Raw genomic sequence first — 12507 nt, 5'->3', positions numbered from 1 at the left:
GGGACTGTCTGGCTTCGGTCAGAGCGAGTGCAGCTTTCTCTCCGAGCTTTGCAGTGGGTGCTTCACCCTGTTGATCCTGTGTGACCCACCCTACCCAAGCCCTGCACAGAGGCATTTGCCTGATAGCCTCAGGCAAAGGCTAGATTAGCACCTCCCTAGAGGACAGAAGTTCTCTCACTGCTGACACAGCTGATTCTCATAGCCACTTGGCCTAGAGGTCAAACCCTCCCTAGTATTAGCTACAACAATCAAGGTTTAACTATAAGACTGCGAACAAAGACCACTAGGCGGTGCACCAAGGAAGCATAACAAAATGCGGAGACAAAGAAACAGGACACAATTGTCAATGGAAGATATAGAGTTCAGAACCACACTTTTAAGGTCTCTCAAGAACTGTTTAGAAGCCGCCGATAAACTTAATGAGATTTACAAGAAAACTAATGAGACCCTCGATGTTATGTTGGGGAACCAACTAGAAATTAAGCATACACGGACTGAAATAACGAATATTATACAGACTCACGACAGCAGACCAGAGGAGCGCAAGAATCAAGTCAATGATTTGAAATGCGAGGAAGCAAAAAACACGCAACGGGAAAAGCAAAATGAAAAAAGAATCCAAAAATGCAAGGATAGTGTAAGGAGCCTCTGGGACAGCTTCAAGCGTACCAACATCAGAATTATAGGGGTGCCAGAAGATGAGAGAGAGCAAGATATTGAAAACCTATTTAAAGAAATAATGACAGAAAACTTCCCCCACCTGGTGAAAGAAATGGACTTACAGGTCCAAGAAGCGCGGAGAACCCCAAACAAAAGGAATCCAAAGAGGACCACTCCAAGACACATCATAATTAAAATGCCAAGAGCAAAAGATAAAGAGAGAATCTTAAAAACAGCAAGAGAAAGTAACTCAGTTACCTACAAGGGAATACCCATACGACTGTCAGCTGATTTCTCAACAGAAACTTTGCAGGCCAGAAGGGAGTGGCAAGAAATATTCAAAGTGATGAATACCAAGAACCTACAACCGAGATTACTTTATCCAGCAAAGCTATCATTCAGAATTGAAGGTCAGATAAAGAGCTTCACAGATAAGGAAAAGCTAAAGGAGTTCATCATCACCAAACCAGGATTATATGAAATGCTGAAAGGTATCCTTTAAGAAGAGGAAGAGGAAGAAAAAGGTAAAGATACAAATTGTGAACAACAAATATGCATCTATCAACAAGTGAATCTAAGAATCAAGTGAATAAATAATCTGATGAACAGAATGAACTGGTGATTATAATAGAATCAGGGACATAGAAAGGGAATGGACTGACTATTCTTGGGGGGGAAAGGGGTGTGGGAGATTCGGGAAGAGACTGGACAAAAATCGTGCACCTATGGATGAGGACAGTGGGTGGGGAGTGAGGGCGGAGGGTGGGGCGGGAACTGGGAGGAGGGGAGTTATGGGGGGGGGGGGGAAAGAGGAACAAATGTAATAATCTGAACAATAAAGATTTAATTAAAAAAAAAAAGAAAAAAAAAAAGAAAATAGTATTAGATTTTTTTGCTGTTGTTAATCCTCACCTGAGGATATTTTTTCCATTGCTTCTTCAAAGACAATGGGAGGGAGAAACATCGATGTGAGAGAGACACATCAATTGGCTGCCTCCTGCACACACCCCAACCAGGGGCAGGGAGCGAACCCGTGACCTTTTGGTGTGCAGGCCGCTCTAACCACTGAGCTATGTTGGTCAGGGCTATAGAACTTTTCTAGACCCTCTTTTGTCAGCTGATGGAGTAGATACTTCAATATATAAAACTTTCCAGAGGCAGTGCCTGAGCTGGATGGCACAGCTCACAACTGTGTGGACCCCGAGCTGTCCCACCATTCAATGCAGCTAACAGCTTAGAAGTAGGGCTTGCGCTTGTGGCCTGTGTACTGAGTGTCAGGTCTGACTTCCTTGCCCTGGCGCCTACGGCTCTCTTTCTTCTCCAGCACCCACTCCTGGGTCTTCGTCTTCCTCACCACCCCGCTCCGTGCAATCCTGTAGGGGACCCTCTTGTTCGTGAATGTGGATTCCTTTGCCTCCTCTTCTTTAATTTCATTTAGGCCCTTTGGCAGAAAGGTTGATGGCCCAGAAAACAGAGGTAGAACTTCTTTGCTTTGGCACTGTTGGGGTAGTCCACCACCACACCACCAGTGAAACCAGCCCTGATGATGGCCTGGGTCGTAATTAGCTCCAACTGCTCTGAGTTCTCAGGGTATAGCTGCAGAACAGCTCGGGCTCCACGGACCAGCATAGAATAAAAAGAAGAAAAAAAAGCAGTACAAGCGCTTGGCCGGAAAGTCTGACTTCTTGTTAGCATTACAGAGCCACTGCACAGCAGAAATGCTGATACAACCATCAGAGGAGCCCGGTTTGAAGGGAATGCCCTGGCCCATGTCCCCCAGAAGTAGGTCTCCTTGTGCTTCTCGGTCCAAAGCTGCATCCAGCATGGCAAGGCTGAGGTCAATGCCCACCCAAGAGTGCCCCTCATCAGAGAGAGAGATAAACTCCACTCAGCCCAGTACCACAGCCAATATCCAACAGGAAACAGGGCTTCTCATCAGGCAGATCAAGGAGCGCCAATGCTCGGCCAGTCATCTTGGTCTGCACATCAGTCATCCTAGAGTTGCGCATGTATTTCCGGGGTTCATTCTGGTCGTAAACAGCCCGGGGGTCCGCCGTGCTCCGGCCGGCGCCCGCGACACGCCATACCCACGCTTCCACAGCACCACCGCTGCTGGGGGCTCCCGAGTCCCTCATCTTCTTTTTTTTAAATGTTAAAATTATGTGTGTGGGGCCTGCAAAAAAAAAAAAAAAAAGAAAAAAAAGATCTTGAAAGAAATTCTCAAGGAAAAGAAGGTAAGAGCAACTAAAAATGTGAAGGGTTGGCAAACTATGACCCATAGACCAAATTCAGCTGCTGTCTATTTTTGTAAATAAAGTTTTATTGAAACACAGCCATGTTCATTCATTTTGGACTGTTTATAATGGCTACAATGGAGAGTTGAATAGTTGTGACAGAGACCATATGGCCCTTGGTAGAAAAACTTTGCCAATCTCTGCTCTGTATAGTTGAACTAGAATAAATTAAAAGTTATATGAAGGATATCTAATTGTGCTATAATTTATTTTTGGTCAGAAAAATGCTCTATTTAATTAATTGTTATGTATTTATAATCACCAAATAGATGCAATTATATCCTACAATTTGATAAATAAAAGGTAAAATTAACATTTTTATGTAAAGTTGTTGGGATTAATATTTTATATGTCTTTGGTTTTTATAAATTTTCTTTTTCTCATAATTCATTTTTTTAAAGTTTACTTGAGCCAAACTGAGGACATATAAGGGAGAGTAAGAGATCAAATGATCTCTCATAATTCATTTCTAATAACCTTTTAAAAAAGAATAATTTTAGATTTACATAAAAATTGCAAGGGTAATAGAAAGAGTACCCATATACTCCACACACATTTTCTCCTTTTATGAATCTCTTATATTAGTGGGTACACTTGTCACAAATAATGAGCTATTATTAACTAAAGTTACTATTTAATTAATTCATTCATGTTATTTATGCATACTTTGTTCAGATTTCCATACCTGCGGTCCTTCCAGGTTACCACATTCCATTTAGTTGTCAAGCCTCCTTAGGCTCCTCTTGGCTGTGACAGGTTCTCAGACTTGTTTTTGATGATCTTGACAGTTATGAAGAGTACAGTCAGGAGTTTTGTGTTATGTTCCTCAACTGGAATTGTCTGATGTTTTTCTCATGAATAGACTGGGTTATGAGCTTTGGGGAGGAGAGTCAGAGAAGTAAGGTAACATTCTTTACTTCAAGTGTACATGCTCCCAACATGACCTATCACTGTTGATGCTGACCTTGATCACCTGGCTGAGGTAGTGTTTGCCAGGTTTCTCTCCTGTGAAGTTACTCTTTTCCCACCCTTTCTGTACTGGACTCTTTAGAAAAAAGTCATTGCAGCCCACAATGCAGTGTTGGGGTTTCTGTTCTACCACCTTGAGGGGCAGTGTCTCCTGAATGAACATTCTTCTGCAGAGGACACTTATCTTTTCTCCCCTATTTGTTCATCTATTCATACTTTATTTCTATCAGTATGGACCCCTCAATATTGATTTTATACTTTGGGTTATAATTCAGTACTATTTTGTTTATTTTGTTGTTCAGATTGTTCCAACTTTGGCCATTGGGAACTCCTTCCATTGGCTCCTGTGTCCCTTTGACATGCCTCATCATTGTGTTTTATTTTTTAAAGCGCTTCCTTACTTTCTGCACTTCTGCAAGATACTCCAGTTCATCTTGTGTATTTCTTTCTTTTAAAATATATTTTTATTGATTTCAGAGAAGAAGTGAGAGGGAGAGAGAGATAGAAACATCAGTGATGAGAGAGAATCATTGATCAGCTGCCTTCTGCACACCCCACACTGGCAATTGAGCCTGCAACCGGGGCTTGTGCCCTGAACAGGAATCGAACCATGACCTCCTGGTTCATAGGTTGATGCTCAACCACTGAGCCATGCCGGCTGGACCATCTTGTATATTTCATGCCTCAGTCATAGAATTAGTCCTTTCTCCAAGGAACTCAGGCTCCTTTTCATTAGAAATTAAGATCTTGCCCAGCCAGTGGTTGAGCGTCGACCTCTGAACCAGAAGGTCACGGTTTGATTCCTGGTCAGGGCATATGCCTGGGTTGTGAGCTTGATCCGCAGTGTGGGGTCTGCAGGAGGCAGCCAATCAATTATTCTCTTTCATCATTGATGTTTCTATCTCTCTCTCCCTCTCTTCCTTCCTCTCTGAAATCAATATTGTATTGATAACTCCATTTGAGGCCTCTTTCCTGAGTCAAATGCCACAAATACCTACTGGGCAGTTCCACTTGGATGCCTCAGGCACTCCAAGTTCACATTTCCCCCAAAAAACTTATCATTGAAAACAAACTTGCTCTTTTTTAAAATTAAAATCTGTATTAAGATAAAATTCACATAACATAAAATCTATCATTTTAACATTCACTCCCCATTCCTTTCTCCCCCTACTCTTAATGACCACTAATCTACTTTCTATCTCTATGTATTTGACTATTCTGGACATTTCATATAAATGGAACCATATAATAGGTTGTTGTCTTTTGTGTCTGATGTCTTTCACTTAGCATAAATTTTCAAGTTCATCCATGTTGTAGAATGTACCAGTACTTTATTCCTTTTTACCATCAAATAATATTCCATTGTAGGGATAGACCACTGTTTGTTTATCCCAAACCTGCTCTTGCATCTGTCTTCTGTATCTACTGAGTAGCGTCCATCTAGTGTTCCAACCCAAAACTTGGGATGTCTTCCTTGATCTTTTTCTCTCATTCACCTTCAAAATCCACTCAGAGAAGATAGAAGTCTTGTAAATTCTATTCTCCTCTAAATCTCTCTTCCCCATCCTTTCCTCGACTCTCTGTTGTCATGGACCCTACCCTAGTTCAGGACACCCTCCTCTCTCACTCAGACGACTACCCAACTCCCTTAACTGTCGCTGCCTCCAGCCTGTCCCTTCTATCCATTCTCTACCTCATAGTGGGAGCGATCTTCCTTACTCTCAGAGCTGATCCCGTCTCTCTCCTGCTTACCCTCCAATGTCTGCCCAGTGCCCTCAGGATAAAGTCCAAATTTCCCATCATGGCTTATAACCCCTCCCAGGACATGTGCCCTGCCTGGCTCTCAGCCTCGTCTTGCATTCCACACTTCAGCCTACTGAACACTTTGTCTTGAACCAGCCAGGCTGTCCCCTCACCAAGACTCACCACTTTCTCTCTGAAGTTCTTGAGCTGTTGCCTACCCTGCAAACTGGACTAGACCTCACACAAGCCTCCCATGGCATCATGTTTAGCTCTGACCCCTGCTCCTTGTTCAAATCTCCACTCAGTGTCAGTGTCAGCTCCACAGAGAGGCCTTCCTCGTTGATACTAGACCATCGCCCACCCGTCGTTCGATCACATTTCATTTTTAGCACTTACAGCTAGGTGAAATCTTGCTAGCTTGTTTGCTTGTTTATTATCCATCTCTTTGCCCTAAAATAGATGCTCCCTGAGAGCAGGAACCTTGTCTGACTTATTTATCTCTGAACCTGACATGAGAACAGGGCCTGGCACACAGAAGGGCCTCAGGAACTATACATTCAGTGACTAATAGAGGTTCAATGTGAAAATAGTTTTTTTAAATCACATAACGATGTTTTCAAGTCACACATCGGAAGACCCCTTGCCAAAGGCCCCCTGTCACTTGGATGCACACGTCTCCTTGACTTCATCCTCCTTTACAAAAGGTCACTCTCTGACCTCCAGAGCTCCGGGGCCATCCTGGTCTCTCTCTGACTGGTCCTTTGTCTACTTGTTTCCTGTTTCCTCTTCCTCTTTCTTCTCCTCCCAATTGTGAGCTCTCCCCACACACCTGAGTCTTCGTTCTTTCCTTCAGCCTATCACGCACCCCCACGATGGCATCTGGCTCACTGCGTGGACGGCTCACCAGTCCTCCCACCACCTGCAAACCACAGGGTCCCACTTGGAATTCCCTTTGTACCTTTATTTATTTTTATTTTTTTAAATATATTTTTATTGATTTCAGAGAGGAAGGGAGAGGGAGAGAAAGATAGAAACATCAATGATGAGAGAATCATTGATCGACTGCCTCTTGCATGCCCCACACTGAGGATGGAGACTGCAACCCGGAATATACCCTGACTGGGAATCGAACCTTGACCTCCTGGTTCATAGGTCGACACTCAACCACTGAGCCTCGCCAGCTAGGCCCTTTGTGCCTTTAAACTGTGTCATGGAAGACTGCCAGCTCCCAGCAATGAACTCTTGGGGACTTTGTAATTCCTATGAACTTACCCTGTCAAAACCTCATTATAGAATCTTCACACCATTGTATACTGTGCGACCAGTGAAAAGAATGAGACGGCTGCACGCGTATTGATTTGAAACAATTTCCACAATGTGTTAGGTAACAAAAGCAAGATGTGGAACAGTGTGCAGGGAAGTGCTGTCCAGTAGAAATATAAGGCAAGCCGTGCATATAATTTTATTTTATTTATTTTTTTGCAATTGTATATTTCAGTGTAAAGCTTTAAAATTTAGCTTGGAACTCCTTGGAGAGGAAAGAGGTGAAAAGTGATAAATTACCTCCTGGTACATTATTGGCCGTAATTAACCAAAAAGTTACAAATAGATATTAAATGCAGCAATTTTCAACTGGTGTGCTGCAAGAATGTTTGAGACATACAATACCAGACTATTTGGTCAGGGGCACTCACCTCTTTTTCACTTAGATTGTCAAATAAAAAAATAACAACCAACCAACACAACAATAGCCATACAGTGTGAACATGCATGTAATTTTGAATTTTCTAGTAGCCACATTAAAAGTAAAAAAAAAGAAGATGAAATTAATTTTAAATTAATTTATTTAACCCAATATATCCAAAACAGTATCATTTTAACATATCAATATGAGAAAGTATTAATGAGATAGTTAATATTTTTTTCTCCTACCAAGTCTTGGAAGTCCAGGTTTCTTTATATTTACTGTACAACTCATATTGGCCTGCCAATATTTCAAGTGCTCAAAGCCACATCTGGCTAGTGGCTGCCATATTGGACCATGTAGGTGTCCCCCTGGAAGACAATGTGAATAGCAAGCACATGCCAGGAACAACTACACAGCACATCCCAGAGCACATCCTCCATCCTCCGTCATCTTTCCCCCTTGAATGACGTAGGGGACCACGGGCCACAGGATCAACTGGAGGTCCCTTCCCATGGCCCTGCTTAGATGTTTCAAAAGTATTGCCAGTCTAAATTTTTGCAGAGGATGTGTCTCTCCTAAGAAGCAAGACAGCTCCTCTGGTTGAATTTCTTTAATATCAACCAATCAATCAGTCAATCAACAATGTCCATTGAATGCTCACTATGTGCCAGTTGCTTGCCAGGCTGTGGGGACATGATCCAAGCCTGGTTCCTGCCCTCATGGAGCTCCTGTCTGTGGGGATTTTCTCCCCATCCTTCCTGACTTTCTCCACCTGCTCCTCTTCTTTCTCCCCACCTTCTCCACCTGTTCCTCTTCTTTCCCTGGGCCCCCTTCCTTGCTCTCCCTGGCCTCAGATCTCTCTCCCACACCCATGGACCATGATGAGTGGCTGCCAGGGTTGCCAACCACATCGCTTTGGACTTGGTTTCCACTGCCATGGTCAGTGTGGTCTCTGCTCTCCCTGAGAGATTTCTGTGCATTAGTCACTTTGCTCGGGAACATGAGATGACAGAAATAATGTCACCAGGAGGACAGGGAGGAAGTCTGGCCTGCAGAGCAAGGACTCAGCTTGGGATCCCATAGCCTCTGGGCTGCTCTGAAATGACCGAGGCCAAGCCTGTCCTGGAGAGGCAGGAGAGCAGGGACCGTGGTGAGTCTATTGAGCTGGTACTGGTGTGGGGTTCCAGCAGGGATTTGCCTGCTCTGTCCACACACCCAGTGGAGACAAGTCTTGGCTGCCCAGGGTGTCTAGTCCTGCACTGACTCTTCTCTCCCCTTCAAGTCTGTCACAAATCAACTTCCTGCTTGTCCCTCAGTCCTGCTCCCTGAGACCATGCAACAGCCTCTTTCCTAATCACCCCAACTCCAAGAGCCCCTCGGTGGTGCCCACTCCTGCTGGACAAGCCTGCACAACACTTTGCCTTGGCCTCTGGGGTTGCCTGAGACCATGCCATCGCGGGTGTTTCTCCTACTAATCTGTGGACAATGTAGCTGGCCACCACATTCACCCCACCCCACACTCTTCCCGGGGTGGCTTCTTTAGGAAAGTGGAGGGGAAAATAGAGATGCTCTTCGCATAATAGTGCACCGAGTTGTGAAGCTGTCAGTGTTGACAAAAGAAAGGTTTGTTGGCCCTCCCCGGTTTGGCTCAATGGATAGAGTGTTGGCCCTCGGACTGAAAGGTTTCGGGTTCAATTCTGGTCAAGGCATGTATCTGGGTTGCAGGCTGGATCCCTGGCCCTGGTCTGGGCATGTGCAGGAGGCAACCAATCTATGTGTCTCTCTCCCATCGATGTCTATCTCTCTCTCCTCCCTTCCACTTTCTCTAAAAATCAATGGAAAAATATCCTCAGGTGAGGAGTAACAGGAAGGAAGGAAGGAAGGAAGGAAGGAAGGAAGGAAGGAAGGAAGGAAGGAAGGAAGGAAGGGAGAAAAGAAAGGAAGAAAGGAAGAAAGGAAGAAAGGAAGAAAGGAAGAAAGGAAGAAAGGAAGAAAGAAAGAAAGAAAGAAAGAAAGAAAGAAAGAAAGAAAGAAAGAAAGAAAGAAAGAAAGAAAGAAAGAAAGGAAGAAAGAAAGAAAGGAAGAGAGGAAAAGAAAGGTTTGTTGGTTTTGTGGCTGTGCCTCTCTGAGGCTCAACATGGAGGGCCATCTTCCTACATCCTTTCCCCTCCCAAAGTTTCCTCACCAACTCCAGGACTTGTAAAGGTTGACAGAGCCAAGATCCTGGGCTGATGGAAGGGCCTACAAAACCCAATGTGTGTGTCTGTATCTGTGTGTGTCTGTGTATATCTGTCTGTGTGTGTGTGACTGTGTGTCTGTGTGTGTGCCTGTGTGTGTCTATGTGTCTGTGTCTGTGTGTGTCTATGTGTGTGTGTCTGTGTCTATCTGCGTGTGTCTGTGTGTGTCTGCGTGTGTCTGTGTGTGTGCGTGCCTGTGTGTGTCTGTGTGTGTCTGTGTGTGTATGTCTGTGTGTCTCTGTGTGCATATGCCTCTGTGTGTCTGCGTGTGTCTGTGTGTGTGCGTGCCTGTGTGTATGTCTGTGTGTCTGTGTGTGCATATGCCTCTGTGTGTCTGCGTGTGTCTGTGTGTGTGCGCATGCCTCTGTGTGTGTGTGTCTGTGTGTGTGTGCATGCCTCGGTGCATGTCTGTGTGTGTCTGCGTGTGCCTGTATGTGTGCGTGCGTGCGCATGTGTGTGTAGGGGATCTTTGGGGTCAGTGCAGAAGACCCCCAGTGCCCCCAGCTCCCAAGCAATGACTGAGTGTGGCAGGGATATTGCCCGTTCCTGAGAGACACAGGCTCCAGGATGGCCTTGCTGAACCTCCTGTAGACGACCTAGGGGTCCATCACACTCCCTCCCTCCCTCCCTCTCCCCTTCACTGGCTCAGGCTTGTATGGCAGCGGAAGGCTCTCCGTGTCTCTGGACCTTTCCTTATTTCCTCTCACACAGTCACTTCTCCAAATAAAATCCTTGATGTTTGGTTGCAAGTTGGTGACTGCTTCTTGGAGAATGTGGACTAACACAATTGGTCTGTGTATATTCTCTCCACACACCCTCAGCCCCAACCAAACGCAGCTCTCTGAAGAAGGTGCCGTAGCAGGGGCGAAGGAACATGAAGGGGGTGCCCTCAGTGCTCCTCCTGCCGGCCAGTGATGGGGGATGGGGAGTGGGGAGAACGTGCGCCCCTCCCTCCCATCTTGGCCCCTACCTCCATGTCTTTGTCGGCTCCCACTTACACCTGCCAAACTCAGGTGTCCTTCTAACCCTCACTCAAGGTCAAGTCAGTTCGCGGTGAAGCCGCATGGCACCTGAGCTAGAAATTCGAACCCTCTTCCCTCCATCTGCAGCCCAGGTGTGGAGGGTGGGCAGGGCCTGCAGGGACTGACTGGTGCCTCCTGGGCCCTGGCCTGCGGGCCTCCCTGGGGCCTGTTTGATGTGTGGGGTGGACGGCTACTTGGGTGTCACCAGAGGAAGGAGGCCTGGGCTGTGGTTCCATCTGCCCACCAGGCTCTCAGGGCACAGGCAGCTAAGGTGGGCGTTCTCCAGGGAGGCCCAGCAGCCTCAGCCTCAAGTTCCTACAGTCGCCCTGTTGTCCACAAACAGAGTGGGTTTTAAAGGCTTATTCTTTTCTGTATAAACAAACCTGACCACACCCTGGTGACCATAAAACTCGTGATAAGCTACAAACACTCGCAAAACACCTAACTCCTAAACTACTGGGAGGATTAGATGAATAACTTGCCAAAGTTGCAGGCACAGGGTTTTCTGTGGGGATCGGTGGTTTTCAGCAAGGACGGTAGCGACCTCTAGTGGAAAGTGCGGGGTGTTTTTTTTAGTGGACACTGACAGGCACTGCTGTCAGAGGCAGGAACCAGGGATCGCCTACACTGCACAGAGCAATGAAGTACCATGAGGACATGCCCTCTGTTCTACATGGCAAAGTAGGTGTTGGGTTTTTGTTGTTGTTGTTGTTGTTCTTCACAAGTTTAAGACCCTGACTTTTCCAGGAACACAGCTACGGGGCAGATTGAGGGAATTTCACAATGTCTCCTGTTTGGCACATTCCCAAGCGTTGTTCACTGATTTGGAAATCTTATCACGGACAGTACTTCCATTTAGTGGCCAGGTGGTACCCGTGCGTCAGTCCGCATTCGTAATGTCACCTCTGACCCGTGCGTGTCTCAGTGAGGCTCTTCTCACCGCTCTGCGCACACATCCCCTGGGGACCTTTCCAAGGGACAGATTCAAATTCCTGCAGGTCAGAGGTGGGGCCTGAGATACACATTTCTCACCAGCCCAGCAGAGGCCGACGCTGTCAGGTCCTCATGCAGTCACAGCTGAGCAGCGACACGTACAGAACATGTGTTACTGTGAGTTACACCTCATACCCGTCCTTGTATGACAGTTAGGACATTGTCTTAGGTCGCGTTCTCCAGGAACCGGGCTCAGAGGGAGATTTCTGTGCAGGCGGTGAGCTGGTGTGCTCTTGAACACACCCTGAGGGGTGGCAAAGGCAGCACGGGGCAGAGGAAGAGGTTGGGCTGCGCAGCAATCACAGCAGAGGCCTCAGCTTACCCCTTGGGGAGCTCAAGACCTGGGGTGGCCCTAAGGAGATGTCTCCGATTTAAGCAGGGGACCAGCTTCTGCTCTGACCCTAGAGGATTCTGGTCGGGTTATTTCCCCCCACCCATCCTTTAATTCATTCACTCATTCATTCATTCATTGAATTCTTACTGAGTGCCTGAACCCACTCTGGCCTCTTTCCCTCTGCGGCTGCCCCTCCACCATGTCAGCTTGTACCCGCCCTCACTGACTCATGTCTGGGAGAGATGTGTGGAGACTGGGCTCAGGCCAGGAGAGCAGGGGTGGGTCCTGAGCAGGAGGCCCTGGTGGTCCTTTCACAGCAGCTGTGTCCTCCCTGGTTGCACTGGCCCCTCCCTGGGGCAGTTCCACCTCTGCCCGGAGTCTGGTCCTCGTGCCTCAGATCCAGCCCCAGGGCCTCAAGGAGAGCCAGGCAAGGGCCCAGGTGAGGGAACAGAGTGGCCATTTTCTGTGCAAATGAACACACACGCGTTTTTCTGCACGTTCCTGATGTCCATTCCGGCGCCTGCATTGACCCCTGGGGAGTCAAGACCCAGTAACCCAGAGTAACTCT

The 12507-nt window shown here is 46.6% G+C and overlaps 1 pseudogene; it reads right to left on the bottom strand.

The window, feature by feature from the left end:
* Nucleotides 1–1536: 1536 nt before the first annotated feature.
* Nucleotides 1537–2768, bottom strand: LOC132230297 (probable 18S rRNA (guanine-N(7))-methyltransferase; annotated as a pseudogene).
* Between the last annotated feature and the right edge of the window lie 9739 nt (nt 2769–12507).

This window comes from Myotis daubentonii, chromosome 3, assembly GCF_963259705.1.
Source record: "Myotis daubentonii chromosome 3, mMyoDau2.1, whole genome shotgun sequence".
Taxonomy (NCBI): Eukaryota; Metazoa; Chordata; class Mammalia; order Chiroptera; family Vespertilionidae; genus Myotis; species Myotis daubentonii.
This window is presented reverse-complemented; position numbering and strand designations above follow the sequence as displayed.